Here is a 14,447-nt window from a genome sequence, read left to right on the forward strand (position 1 = left end):
GCGATCGTTTCTTAGTTTCATTCGGCTCAGCTCCGATTTTCTACCAACAACACAATGTTGTGGCGCTTTGTCGTGAGCTTCGGTCATTGGTTGCTTATGACAACGGAGATGCGAAAAGATGCGTGTGGCACTTGTTTTTCCCTTATGACTGTTTGTACATACTTATGTGGCTCGTATTTGCTTTCGTAAACAAACAGACAAATGTGCCAAAGAAATAATATATTTATATGCCATAGAAATTCTATTGCTACAAATGTAGAAATAATAACGAAATAATTTGTTTGAAGAAATGAAAGGAATGACCCAAGACGTGTTCATTTGGCACATCTTCATTTTATAATACGAAATTAATTTAATATAATAGTCGAAATTAATATAATTTTTGAAATAAGAGGTCATCCATAAATTACGTCACACGAATTTAAGGACCTTTTAACCCCTCCCCCTCCTTGTCACAAGTTGTCACATTTTTAACTACCAACAACACAATGGTACACATCATCACACATTTCCCAATTTTATGGATTTATCAAAAAAAAAGGTTATTCTATTTATTTTTATATTTATTTAATAATCTTTAATGAAATCAACATTTAGTTAAATATTAAAATACAGACACAACGTATGACTAGTCAAGAAATAATAGATACTTATTATGTTAATTAAAAATACAAAAACTAAATCATCTTGTGTCCATGGACTTCTGACCCACTCCTTTATATCATTTATTACTGGTAAATCAGGCACTTCCTTTCGTTCTGAATTTGGATGTCAGGAACATCTTTCGTACCAACATCGTCTTCTTCCATCCATAAAGCATCGTCGTCATTCATTAAACAGAGATTCTCTCGGGCACGTCTCTCCGCAATACTTTGAAGACGAATTTTCGCGATAGGTAACAGCTCTTATTTTTTATGTGATTGTTTGTGTTGATTGGTGGCTTAATATGAAGAAAAATATAGGCCACATATGCTACACGATCTTTTAAATAAGTATGACTCGGCAGATGGGATGATGCTTGGAGATTTAATAATATCTGCAGTAATAATGGAGCAAATTTAGCGTTGTTGTCATCACTCTCTGTGACTCCATAACCTTCTGATGTCTGCTTAATTAACACAGGTGGTGGTAAAAATCCTTCTTTTAATAATTTCCAAAGACTACAACGGAGGATGGGGTCATGTGTAGAAGTTCACGCAAGTGAGGAAAGTTCTCTGATCGCCATTCACTTGGGAGTGGCCAGAAACGATTCTTTTACATATGGCTCAAGCAGCTCACGACTTCCGGTCTTTGGCCAAGTATCCTCTGGGTAGCCTAAGAACATCCGTTTTAAGGCGAGCTAAAGTGAGAAGGCGAAACATCCCCTACATAGGGTTGTGCGCTAGGTTTGGGACCCGCCACGTAAAAAAAAACACCCAATGAAAACTTCGGCTATAATCGCGTAAGCGGTGTCTACGCCAATTAAGAAGAAGAAGACAACGTCTTACGCCACAACATGCAATAGTTTCACATTTAACAATTTGTAAAAATATTGTGACTCACGTACATGATTAGCTTACCAAGTAGCATTATTTTTCAACATCATAGTCTGTTCAATATCCAGTCCAGTAACAGTTGGTGCAGCATATTCAACTGACGACTGGAAAATTATCAATGACTAACTTGCCATACGTCGTTCAACTCTGTTAAATGCACTCCTTCCTGGGGCATTTGTAGCTATATAAATTGCATCTAAATGAAAATATTTAACACGGGGGACAATTTTGTAACTTTCATTAAAATTATAATATAAAATAAAATAAAGTACGATTCGCAAAAGAGCCCCAATGTTTACAAATTTATTGGAACGAATCCTGGACACGGCGAGTATACCTCAGCAAGTTATATTGTATATATTTGTAAGAAGCAGGGCAGTAAAAAGCTTCGTTACAACTTAAGTATTAAAAAACAAAGATTGTGTTTATAATTGTTTAATATATTTGTTTACCTATAAACTTCAGGTTTGTACATCACAAATTTTGAAATGTGATGTAACAAAGCTTTTGACCCCCCCTGCCCCTTGTCACAAAATGTCACTTCTGAATGATACCCTCCCCCCCCCCTTCGAGGTGTGACGTAATTTATGGATGGCCCCTAATAATTTATTTCAAATTATTTTTTATTTAATTTTCCCCGATTTTGTAAAAAAAAACTAAAGTTTTTACCATTTTTCGGAAAAAATGGTTCATATGATACAAAATAATCACGCATATTACGCACTCAGAGAATGCTTTTTTACATTCTCTGTGTGACTTTGCATATTTTTTCTTCAAAGCACATCTCTTTATTCATTCTCGCATGAAATCAGTCGTTTAACATAAATTTAAATAACTATCTGCATTAAAGTTTGGAAACCATAAATAATTTAACACAAAATCATAAAAATTTAAAACAATAAAAAATAATAATAACAAAATAAAAAGTTCCTGTCACACGGCAAACCAGCTGTCTACGCAGAGTTGTAGGTGGCCAGGGACACTACATTATCTGCACAGTCGGTAAAGCAGTGGATAAGGCAGTTTATATCACGTAACGTAACCGCATTTCCATTAGATCATAATGGACATACAAACCCCGCCTCCTGGTGGGGGATCACCACGTAACCAATTAGGTATGTTGCTCGAACGTATCAAAAAAATAGAAGCATTGAACAATGAGCTAAAAAATGAAAATGCGACACTTAAAATCCAAAATGAAAATTTAAGAAAATCGCTAATCAAATATACCAATGAAACGCCTTCTTCTTCACCAAAATCGACTTTTGTAGCCGAAACAGACGAAGAAGAGCTTGAAAATGAAACAAATTGGTTATTAAAAAAGAAAAAAAGTAGGGAGACTAAGAAACGCAAAGCGAATTCTTCACCGGAAGTAACGCTGAAGTCTCCGAGTCCGGATAATACAACAAAAGATATAAAAGTAAGTCATCGCCCTCCGCCAATCATAATATCAGAAAATTTTAATCAACCCTTAATGCGCTCTTTGATAAACGCAGAAGTTAAAAATTCTTACACACTTAAGCTCATTGGCCAAAGTTCATGTAAAATAAACCTTTCTGACAGTTCAGATTATAGAATACTTACAAGTAAATTAAACAAATCGCAAATTTCCTGGTACTCGTACGAGGACAAGCAATCGCGGGATATACGCGTAATGGTTAAAGACCTTCATCACTCATGTGAGCCGGAAAGCATTGTCTCAGATCTTCAAAGGCAGGGATTTAAAGTTACAAAAGTCATAAATAAACTTCAATACAAAACAAAAAATCCATTAAATATGTTTATCGTAGGCTTCGAATCCACAGAGAACATAAAGAATATTTATGAAATCAAACATATTTTAAACTCTGTCGTCAAACTCGAACCCATTAAGCCATCGAATCTGGTACCGCAGTGTAAGTCCTGTCAGGCATTCGGTCACACCAGAAATTACTGTTGTAAACCACCAAGGTGTGTGAAGTGCGCCGGAAATCATACAACTCTTAGTTGCACAAAACCTGCCGAACTACCGCCAAAATGTTGCAACTGCAATCAGAATCACCCTGCGAACTATAGGGGATGTGAAGTGGCAAAAGAACTTCAAAAAATTAAAAACGCGACCGAGAAAAATAAAGAGCATCAACAACCAAAACGCTTAAGTGCAACTGCTTCTACTGCTCCTCAGAAGGAAGTTACTAATGTAAGTCAGCAATCTGGAAAACCCTCATTTGCCAGCATAACCAAAGGTCAAATTCAACAACACACGTCTGCAAACGATACAAATTCGAATTCCATTAGTGATATTACCTATAATTTCTCGATAATTCTCGACAAGCTTAATAAGCTAGAAGAGCAAGGTAAACTTACCCACGAACGACTAACTAAACTAGAGCGACAGCAAAGTGCAAGTAAAGCGCAAAAATGAAACCGATAAAAATAATGACATGGAATGCAAATGGCTTGTTCAAACGAAGAAAAGAATTAGAGGCATTACTCCATATAGAAAAAATTGATATTTGTCTTATATCAGAAACCCATTTTACTAATGAAACATTCGTTAAATTCAAAAACTACAAGACATATTGCTCAAACCACCCAAATAACAATGCGAGAGGGGGGAGTGCCATAATTGTCAGAGACAATATTCCCCACTACGAAGAAATTAATATAAGTGTCCCAGAATTCCAAACCACGACCATATCGGTCGAATCTAGTTTCGGAAGAATAAGTATTACCGCGATATATAGCCCACCTAGACACAATATCAAAATGGACTTGTACAAGGAACTTATACTAAAACACCATGGAAAATTCATCATGGGTGGTGACTTTAACGCAAAGCACTCCCAATTGGGTTCAAGAGTTACGACACCGAAGGAAAGAGAGGTATTTAAAGCTGCTATGGCTACTGGATGCGATTTTATGTCTACTGGCAAGCCGACTTACTGGCCTTCCGACACACGAAAACTACCTGACCTGATCGACTTTTTCATCACTCGACAAATATCTAAGAAATTCATTACCATGGAAAATGTATTGGACTTAAATTCGGACCATTCGCCAGTATATTTAATCCTAAATGGTCATCTAAAAGAAATCGACATACCACCTTATCTTTCTAATAGACATACGGATTGGGAGTATTTCAAAGTTATGCTCGACAAAAATATTGATTGTAAAGTAAATATAACCACTAAAGATATATTAGAAGATGAAATTTATACATTTACGAAAACTATTCAAGAATCGGCTTGGAAAAGTACTCCTGTTCCTAAACAAAAAAACTTTTATACTATTATTATTGGAACTCATAAAGAAAAAGAGAAAACTACGTAAAAAATGGCAAATCACGCGATTTCCTCAGTATAAAACAGAACTAAACAATTTAACTAAGATTCTCAGCACCAAAATAAAGTTATTTACAAATCAAAATATGTATTTATAATTATATTGAAAAATTAACGCCAAACAAACATACGGATTATTCCCTTTGGAAAGCTATAAAAAATGATAGGAAACCAATATTGTCGAATGCACCCGTCAGAAAGCCAAACGGATCCTGGGCCAGAAGCGACGAAGAAATAACGAAAGTTTTCTCAGAGAAGCTAACTAAAACATTTAGTCCTTTTGCGTTCAATGGTACTCTACCACAGCTGGAAGAATCGCAATACATGGGTGAAATCCAACCAACAACAAATAAAGAAGTTGAAAATATTATTAAAAGTAGATTTAAACCAAAAAAGGCTCCCGGCTTCGACTTGGTTACTGCTGATATACTAAAAAACCTAACGCGAAAAGCAATAGAAAAGCTTACGGTGATAATAAACGCTTGCTTAAATCTCAGATACGTCCCACTGTCATGGAAAGTATCTAAAATTATTATGGTACAAAAACCTGGCAAAAGTGCACATGAAGCCTCGTCATATCGCCCAATTTCACTGTTGCCTATTTTATCCAAACTACTTGAAGCTGTAATCATAAGAAGACTTCAGAACGTAATTGAAGAAAAGGAACTTATACCCATTCATCAATTTGGATTTAGACCTCAACATTCCACAATCGATCAAGTTCATCGAATAACGAGCATAATTGAAGATGCGATGGAAAAAAGCACAATTGCACAGCTGTTTTTCTTGACGTATCACAGGCGTTCGATAGAGTATGGCACCAAGGCTTACTTCATAAATTAAGACTTCGTTTTCCTCAGTATCTAATCGATCTAATAGACTCTTACCTGAGCAACCGCTGCCTCAGAATTAAGCAGGGACAATCATATACTACGTTACAGCCAATAAGAACAGGTGTACCCCAAGGAAGTGTCCTGGGACCACTCATAGACATTTTGTTTAGTAGCGACATGCCTACGCCACCAACCTGCGCAATCGCCACATTTGCAGATGATGCCTTCATTATTACGGCCGGTAAAAATGAAGTTGAGTCGTCACACGGAATGCAATCTTCACTAAATCAAATTGTAAAATGGACACAGAAATGGTACATTACTTTAAACGAGTTGCAGTCTATCCATATAAACTTCACTAACAAAAGTGCTACATACATCCCATTACATATTGGAAACGAAGTAATCCCGAACTCCACCTGGGCGAAATATCTTGATATGACACTGGATGCAAAGTTGAATTGGAAGGACATACAAATTACAAAAAAAAAATTTCAGAACAAAACCTAAATTACAACAAATAAACTGGTTAATCGGCAAGAAATCACACTTAACAACATCAAATAAAATCCTAGTCTACAAACAAACTTTGAAACCTATTTGGACATATGGAATTCAACTATGGGGATGCGCTGCCCCGTTATACATCGAAGCGGTTCAAAGATTCCAAAACAAAGTTCTGCGAAAAATGGTAAATGCGCCGTGGTACATACGAAATTCGGATCTGCACCGTGATCTTCATTTAAAAATGGTTCGGGAAGTCATTCGCGAAACAGCATCGAAACATGCAGAAAGGTTACAAAATCATATAAACAGTGAAGCCCGAAAACTAGGAGAGGCTAGAAATAGCAGGCGCAGACTGAAAAGAACAACGTTTCATGATCTATTACCAATCTGAGAAAGTAACAAATATCATTATATTTAGTTATAAAATTTAGTTAAAAAAGTTGCTATTACAGCTTTTATTGTTTTGTTCATACATTGCGAAAAATATTGCTTGTTAGTTTAAATTTATCACTAGTTGCAATTTCAATGAAATGTAAACTCCTCATTTATTACGTTTAAATAAAAAAAACAAAAAAAAAAAAAAAAAAAAAAAATAAATAAATTTCTGCCAGAGAACGTGCTCATTTCTGCTAAATAGCAGCGAGAATGGTGAATTCCTTACTTAAATTCTATCAGCTCTGTTAGCCGTCCAATCGAATCATCATACAAAATTCTATTTGCACCTTCTCTATGTTCTCTGGATCATCTATAAATTACATGCCGAGTCGGTTGTGCATAGAAAATAAACGAATCTGTAGGAGTACAATTCTTTACATTGAAATTAGCATTGTTTTTCTCATTTAACATTGTAAATTCTTAATTCTGCTATTTTCGTGGTAAAATACGCTTATAATTTGTCTGTGGTGAGACTCCCTCATCTACTCATCGAGTACCCCTGCGAAAAGTTGCGATATCTAAAACGTGAACATTCTCTATGATAAACGTTCTCTGGACGAAGCTCACGTTTTTTGCTTTCATGTGAAAAAGTCATTCTGTCGAAAGACCGATGCGGCGCCAAGAGTCACAACATTGTATTGTTGGTAGAAAATCCGACCTGTGCCGAAAAAATAAGCGAACGATCGTCGATTGTCACTTCCCTTCCCTTGCCGCTCTAACAGCTTTACCAACAAACTTGTGTACTTTTTTTTTATAGTAGGGGGAAACATCGAAAGCCGGAGTGCGGAACTTTAATCCGCTAAACCTAACCTACTCCCAACTCAGGACACTCCCACGGAACCACCGATTAAGTATTACTTCGTGAATTAAGTATTACTTCGTGACTTGGCTGACTTCGTGACGGTGACAATAGCTAAAAATCATAAATTGAACAACTTTCTGATGCAAATTCGCAAAACGGAGAAAAACAAGGAGTGACAAAAGTGACAACATAGCAGTTGTCGATTTATAATACAGTACGAACTCGGTAACCGCAACCCTCGATACACGCAACTTCTCGATTCTTACAACACTATAAAACATAGCATTGTAACCTTTATAGTAAGTGCTACTATTATTATTTATCTTCCACCTAACTGCACCGCGATTCTCCAACCAATGGAGCAAAACGTTATTAACTTAACAAAAATCTATTAAAAAAAATCTTTTGGCTCATTTAATAGGGAATAAAACCACTCATCTGGAAAAAAAAGTAAAGGAATTCAACCTGAGACATGCTATCTGTCTTCTGGCAAATTCATGGGAAAAAGTGTCAGCAAGCTCCATTCGCAAGTGCTGGAATATGTTAATGAAACCAGATGTTGAGTGAAGTGAAGAGGATGATATTCCTCTCAGCATTCTAAAAAGAGAAATTGAAAATGAACGCGCAATCCTTGCATCAATGCTCCAAGAACTTCCACCAAAAGATTCGTTCACAAATGAAGAGCTAAATGAATGGATGCACGAAAGTGTTGCTTATCAAGAAGTGGATAAAGAAGCCGTAGAAATTAAAAAATCAAAAAAAAATCTGATGATAGGATATTATTCCACCTCCTAGAATAAAAGGATCAGTTGCTATTCAATCTTTTAACACATGCATTCAGTGGGTTGAGGAAAACGAAATTCCAATAAAAGACATTATATTTCTGAAGGAGCTTCGTGAAAGGGCTATAATAAAAACCATTAATAAGAAGAAAGTGCAGACAACAATACTCCATATGATTAAAAAATAAAATTATTAAGAAAAAAATAAGCTTTTTATATCATAACACGATTTATTGTATTTGTCAATTCTAAAATATTTTTCCGTGGCTCGCAAAAATCTGCATCGATATGTATGCACGCCCATACATCTTCATACATATTTACGCAAGTTTGTTGCCGAAGCTGTTATACCACAGAACGTATATTTATAGAGAAGGTCCAACAACGGACAAGCGTGTGAACTGTCAAAAGCTAACAAAATGCGATGAGTGCATTTCACGACAGCTAGCTAAGAAGGAAAAACTTTAACAGTGGCGCGTGAACAGAGCTGAGCATTCAATGAAAATTATGCTCAGAAATATACATTCTTATTGCAGACGTACATATGTACATATGTTAGTCTTTTGGATATAATTTTGTACGTTTACATGCAATCATATTAATTGATATGATTATCATTTTGCGTATTTTTCTGAATACATGCAAAACTGATAACATTCTAATTAAATTATGCTATTTTCAAAACTATATTTGTAGCTAATGTGCGGATAAGAGTTATTTATTAAATATTTGTAATACGTACGCCAACAAACACAAGGAAGGTTCGACGTCGAGAAGCTGCAATCACAACAGACAGCCGAACGATTTTCCACTCGGCTTGCACTCCTGCTCTCTGAGAGCACTCGTCAACAACTCGGTATAAGGGAACTGTGGGACGGCATTTCAAACTCCTTACGTACAGCTGCAACCGAAACCATTGGTTTTCGGAAAGTGCAAAAGAACAGCTGGTACGACGAGGAGTGCCGTGTCGCAGCGGAGAGAAAACAGGCTGCCTACCTCGCAACGTTACGATCGACCACAACACGTGCGGGATGGGATAGATACCGAGAGTTGAAGAGGGAAGTGAGACGCATTTGCAGACAGAAGAAGAAAGAGGCCGAAATGCGTGAGTACAAACAGCTTGATAAGCTGGCCGAAAGGGGTAATGCTCGAAAATTCTACGAAAAAATGCGGCGACTTACAGAAGGTTTCAAGACCGGAGCATACTCCTGTAGAACCCCCAAAGGTGATCTAGCCACCGATGCCCAGAGCATACTTAGATTATGGAGGGAACACTTCTCCAGCCTGCTGAATGGCAGTGAACACATAGCACCAGGAGAAGGCGAACCCGATTCCCCAATCGATGACGATGGAGCAGACGTTCCATTGCCCGGCCATGACGAAGTTCGAATAGCAGTTGCCCGCCTGAAGAACAACAAAGCGGCAGGGGCCGACGGATTGCCGGCCGAGCTATTCAAACACGGCGGCGAAGAACTGATAAGGAGCATGCATCAACTTCTTTGCAAAATATGGTCGGATGAGAGCATGCCCACCGATTGAAATTTAAGTGTGCTATGCCCACTCCACAAAAAAGGAGACCCCACAATCTGCGCCAACTACCGTGGGATTAGCCTCCTCAACATCGCATATAAGGTTCTATCGAGCGTATTGTGTGAAAGATTAAAGCCCACCGTCAACAAACTGATTGGACCTTATCAGTGTGGCTTCAGATCTGGTAAATCAACAACCGACCAGATATTCACCATACGCCAAGTCTTGGAAAAGACCCGTGAAAGGAGAATCGACACTCACCACCTATTCGTCGATTTCAAAGCTGCTTTCGACAGCACGAAAAGGAGCTGCCTTTATGCCGCGATGTCTGAATGTGGTATTCCCGCAAAACTAATACGGCTGTGTAAACTGACGTTGAGCAACGCGAAAAGCTCCGTCAGGATCGGGAAAGACCTATCCGAGCCGTTCGATACCAAACGAGGTTTCAGACAAGGCGACTCCCTATCGTGCGACTTTTTCAATCTGCTGCTGGAGAAAATTATTAGAGCTGCAGAACTGAATCGAGCAGGTACAATCTTTTATAAGAGTGTACAGCTGCTGGCGTATGCCGATGATATTGATATCATCGGTCTCAACACCCGCGCCGTTAGTTCTGCTTTCTCCAGACTGAACAAGGAAGCAACGCAAATGGGTCTGGCAGTGAACGAGGGCAAGACGAAATATCTCCTGTCATCAAACAAACAGTCGTCGCACTCGCGACTTGGCACTCACGTCACTGTTGACAGTCATAACTTTGAAGTTGTAGATAATTTCGTCTACTTAGGAACCAGCATTAACACCACCAACAATGCCAGCCTAGAAATCCAACGCAGGATTACTCTTGCCAACAGGTGCTACTTCGGACTGAGTAGGCAATTGAAAAGTAAAGTTCTCTCTCGACGAACAAAAACCAAACTCTATAAGTCGCTCATAATTCCCGTCCTGCTATATGGTGCAGAGGCTTGGACGATGACAACAACCGATGAGTCGACGTTGCGAGTTTTCGAGAGAAAAGTTCTGCGGAAGATTTATGGTCCTTTGTGCGTTGGCCACGGCGAATACCGCATCCGATGGAACGATGAGCTGTACGAGATATACGACGACATCGACATAGTTCAGCGAATTAAAAGACAGCGGCTACGCTGGCTAGGTCATGTTGTCCGGATGGATGAAAACACTCCAGCTCTGAAAGTATTCGACGCAGTACCCGCCGCGGGAAGCAGAGGAAGAGGAAGACCTCCACTCCGGTGGAAGGACCAAGTGGAGAAGGACCTGGCCTCGCTTGGAATATCCAATTGGCGCCACGTGGCGAAGAGAAAAAGCGATTGGCGCGCTGTTGTTGACTCGGCTATAATCGCGTAAGCGGTGTCTACGCCAGTAAAGAAGAAGAAGAATACTTGATATTGTATAATTTCATATAAATATGTATGAATATGGTTGTATATACATACATATGCTATATATGTACATATGTATATGAGATACCCTAAAACACTTAATATTATATATTCTAACAATATTATATGTAAATCACATTTCATCATTTAAATTTTCATATGTAGATATTAGCACATAGTTACATACATACTTATGTAGGTAGAATTCAAATTCAAATCGTAATATTATCATTTATCAGTAAAAAGTGTGCGCGCACAGATCTATATATACATACATATGCATATGTGTGCGACATTGCCGAATAAATAATGTAAACACAAACCAACATACAAATATGCGCCTATGACATTCCCACACAAATAATGCATATACAACATACATACTTATATGCGTTCATATGTAGATATGTCACCCGCAAAATGTACAAATATTATTTACAAAAACAACAATTGTCTAATATGGCATCAGCAGCGTCATCAGTCAATATGGCAGCCAAATAGTCGATGCCCAAATTTGTAGAAAAACACACAACGTTCATTCATGAACGCAAGCGCACTTTCAACAGGCAAACTCTCTTCATTCATAAAAGTCGACACCATTACATCTCCCCGAGCATGCCTTTGCCCACTAGCGTCTTTTCGCGACGATGGCAAAAGTTAAAAATCATAAATTTAACAATTTCTGATATTTGTATGAGAAGGAAAAAGCGACAACCCCGCCAATATAAGTATAGAATAAAATTGACAACATAGTTTATTTGTCGATTTTCAAGTCAAGAAATGTGCCAAAGAAAATATTCAATATTCCTCTGATTTATGTGTACGGTGAATCCCGGTTAAGTAGTATTCCGCTTAAATGAAAATCAGCCCTCTTAACTGCCCATATCTTGCTGCATCTCACGGTTGTTTTTTGATATACATACATGGAAATTATTGTTTTAGGTACCACTCGCTTAAGTATCCGCACCCGCTTATGTGCCAAATTATATTTTTGTACTCTCGCAACAAAGGTGCTAAGGAGAGTATTATAGTTTTGTTCACATAACGGTTGTTTGTAAGTCCTAAAACTAAAAGAGTCAGATATAAGGTTATATATACCAAAGTGATCAGGGTGACGAGTAGAGTTGAAATCCGGATGTCTGTTTGTCCGTCCGTCCGTTTGTCCGTCCGTCCGTCCGTGCAAGCTGTAGCTTGAGTAAAAATTGAGATATCATGATGAAACTTGGTACACGTATTTTTTGGCTCCATAAGAAGGTTAAGTTCGAAGATGGGCAATATCGGCCCACTGCCACGCCCACAAAATGGCGAAAACCGAAAACCTATAAAGTGTCATAACTAAGCTATAAATAAAGATATTAAAGGGAAATTTGGCACAAAGGATCGCATTAGGGAGGGGCATATTTGAACCTAATTTTTTTGGAAAAGTGGGCGTGGCCCCGCCCCCTACTAAGTTTTTTGTACATATCTCGGAAACTACTATAGCTCTGTCCACCAAACTCTATAGAGTCGTTTCCTTCAGGCGTTTCTATATACGGTTCAAAAATGGAAGAAATCGGATAATAACCACGCCCACCTCCCATACAAAGGTTATGTTGAAAATCACTAAAAGTGCGTTAACCGACTAACAGAAAACGTCAGAAACACTAAATTTCACGGAAGAAATGGCAGAAGGAAGCTGCACCGAGCCTATTTTTAAAAATTGAAAATGGGCGTGGCGTCGCCCACTTATGGACCAAAAACCATATCTCAGGAACTACTCTACCGATTTCAATTCGGTATATAATATTTTCTTAACACCCTGATGACATGTACGAAATATGGGCGAAATCGGTTTACAACCACGCCTTCTTCCAATATAACGCTATTTTGAATTCCATCTGATGTCTTCTCTGTATAATATATACATTAGGAACCAATGATGATAGCGGAATAAAACTTTACACAAATACGGTATTTGATCTGAGGTATCCCTTGTGGAAAATTGTCGTGATCGGACTATAACTTTTCAAGGTCCCTGATATCGAACACGAAGAACTCAGTGCCTCACCTAACCTAACCTAATTTTTCACCGAAAATACCGGTAAATCTCTCAGAATTTAATTCTAATTAATTTTACAGCAAAATAAAAAAATATGTAAATGACGGATAATGAAATCTCGATTATAACTTTATCATGCGAGAGTATAAAATGTTCGATGACATCCAAACTTAGCCCTTCCTTACTTGTTATTTTTAACAAAGCACAAAAATCTGTATCTTTGATTGTGGCACATAACCGGGATTGACTGTATTTGTCAAGGAATGTAAAAAATATGTGTACGCGGCTTGCAAAATTCTGCGTCGATATGTATGCAAGCTCATACATATTTACGCTGGTTTGTTCGAGAAGCTGCTACAACGGCAAGGCAAGCAGTGCCAATTGGCGATCGTTCGTTTGTGTTTTCAGCACAGCTCGGATTTTCTACCAACAACACAATGTTGTGATGCTTTGTTGTCACGTCAGCCCTTCGACACATTGACTCTTTGAAAAAACTTAACTTAAACGTGAAACGAAGATTTCGCATGAAGCAATAAGTGTACACATTTACATATAAAGTTGTGGGTAGACAAATTTACAAACATTATGCGTGTGTTTCTTTTTGTTTACATACACACATAATTACATACGAGTTTGGTCTTTTAACATGTTATCAAAACTTTTAAAGACCTGACCTGTAAATAAATATGTATGTACATATATATCTTATCAAACCTACATTAATTAAAAGTTTACATACATAGGTAATAATGCAAGTTAATACCACCAGTTCATGTTACATGAACATATTGTATTTCTGTTATAAATATGTAACCCATATGGTACTTTCCTAATACTGTCCGCCTTAGGTGGTCCAAAAATATAACTCATAGATTGTAAGATGAATCTTTCCACTTGTAACATATGTCCTACATATGTCCTATCTCAAGTGGATTGTAGATATACTTCCTAGAATGTAAGATTAATATTTGTATCTAGGCTTAAGCAAAATATTGTATTTAAGAAAAAGATAATAAAGAAAACGGCAGTCGACCACAGGCAGTTGCCCGTAGTTACTCGAAAACCAAACAATTTATTAATTGGCGATCCTGCCAGGAGACACGTAAACTCCTGTTGGACCAAACACAAAAAAAAAAAACAAAAAAAAGCAAAAGCAAAGCAATTAACGGCAAAATAAAAATCACCAAGAGACATAAGAAAAAATCTCAGCGCCACAATTGAAAAAAAAATCGAGTGTTTGCCAGCTGCCTATCGAACGCGCC

This window comes from Bactrocera dorsalis, chromosome 3 (assembly GCF_023373825.1).
Source record: "Bactrocera dorsalis isolate Fly_Bdor chromosome 3, ASM2337382v1, whole genome shotgun sequence".
NCBI lineage: Eukaryota > Metazoa > Arthropoda > Insecta > Diptera > Tephritidae > Bactrocera > Bactrocera dorsalis.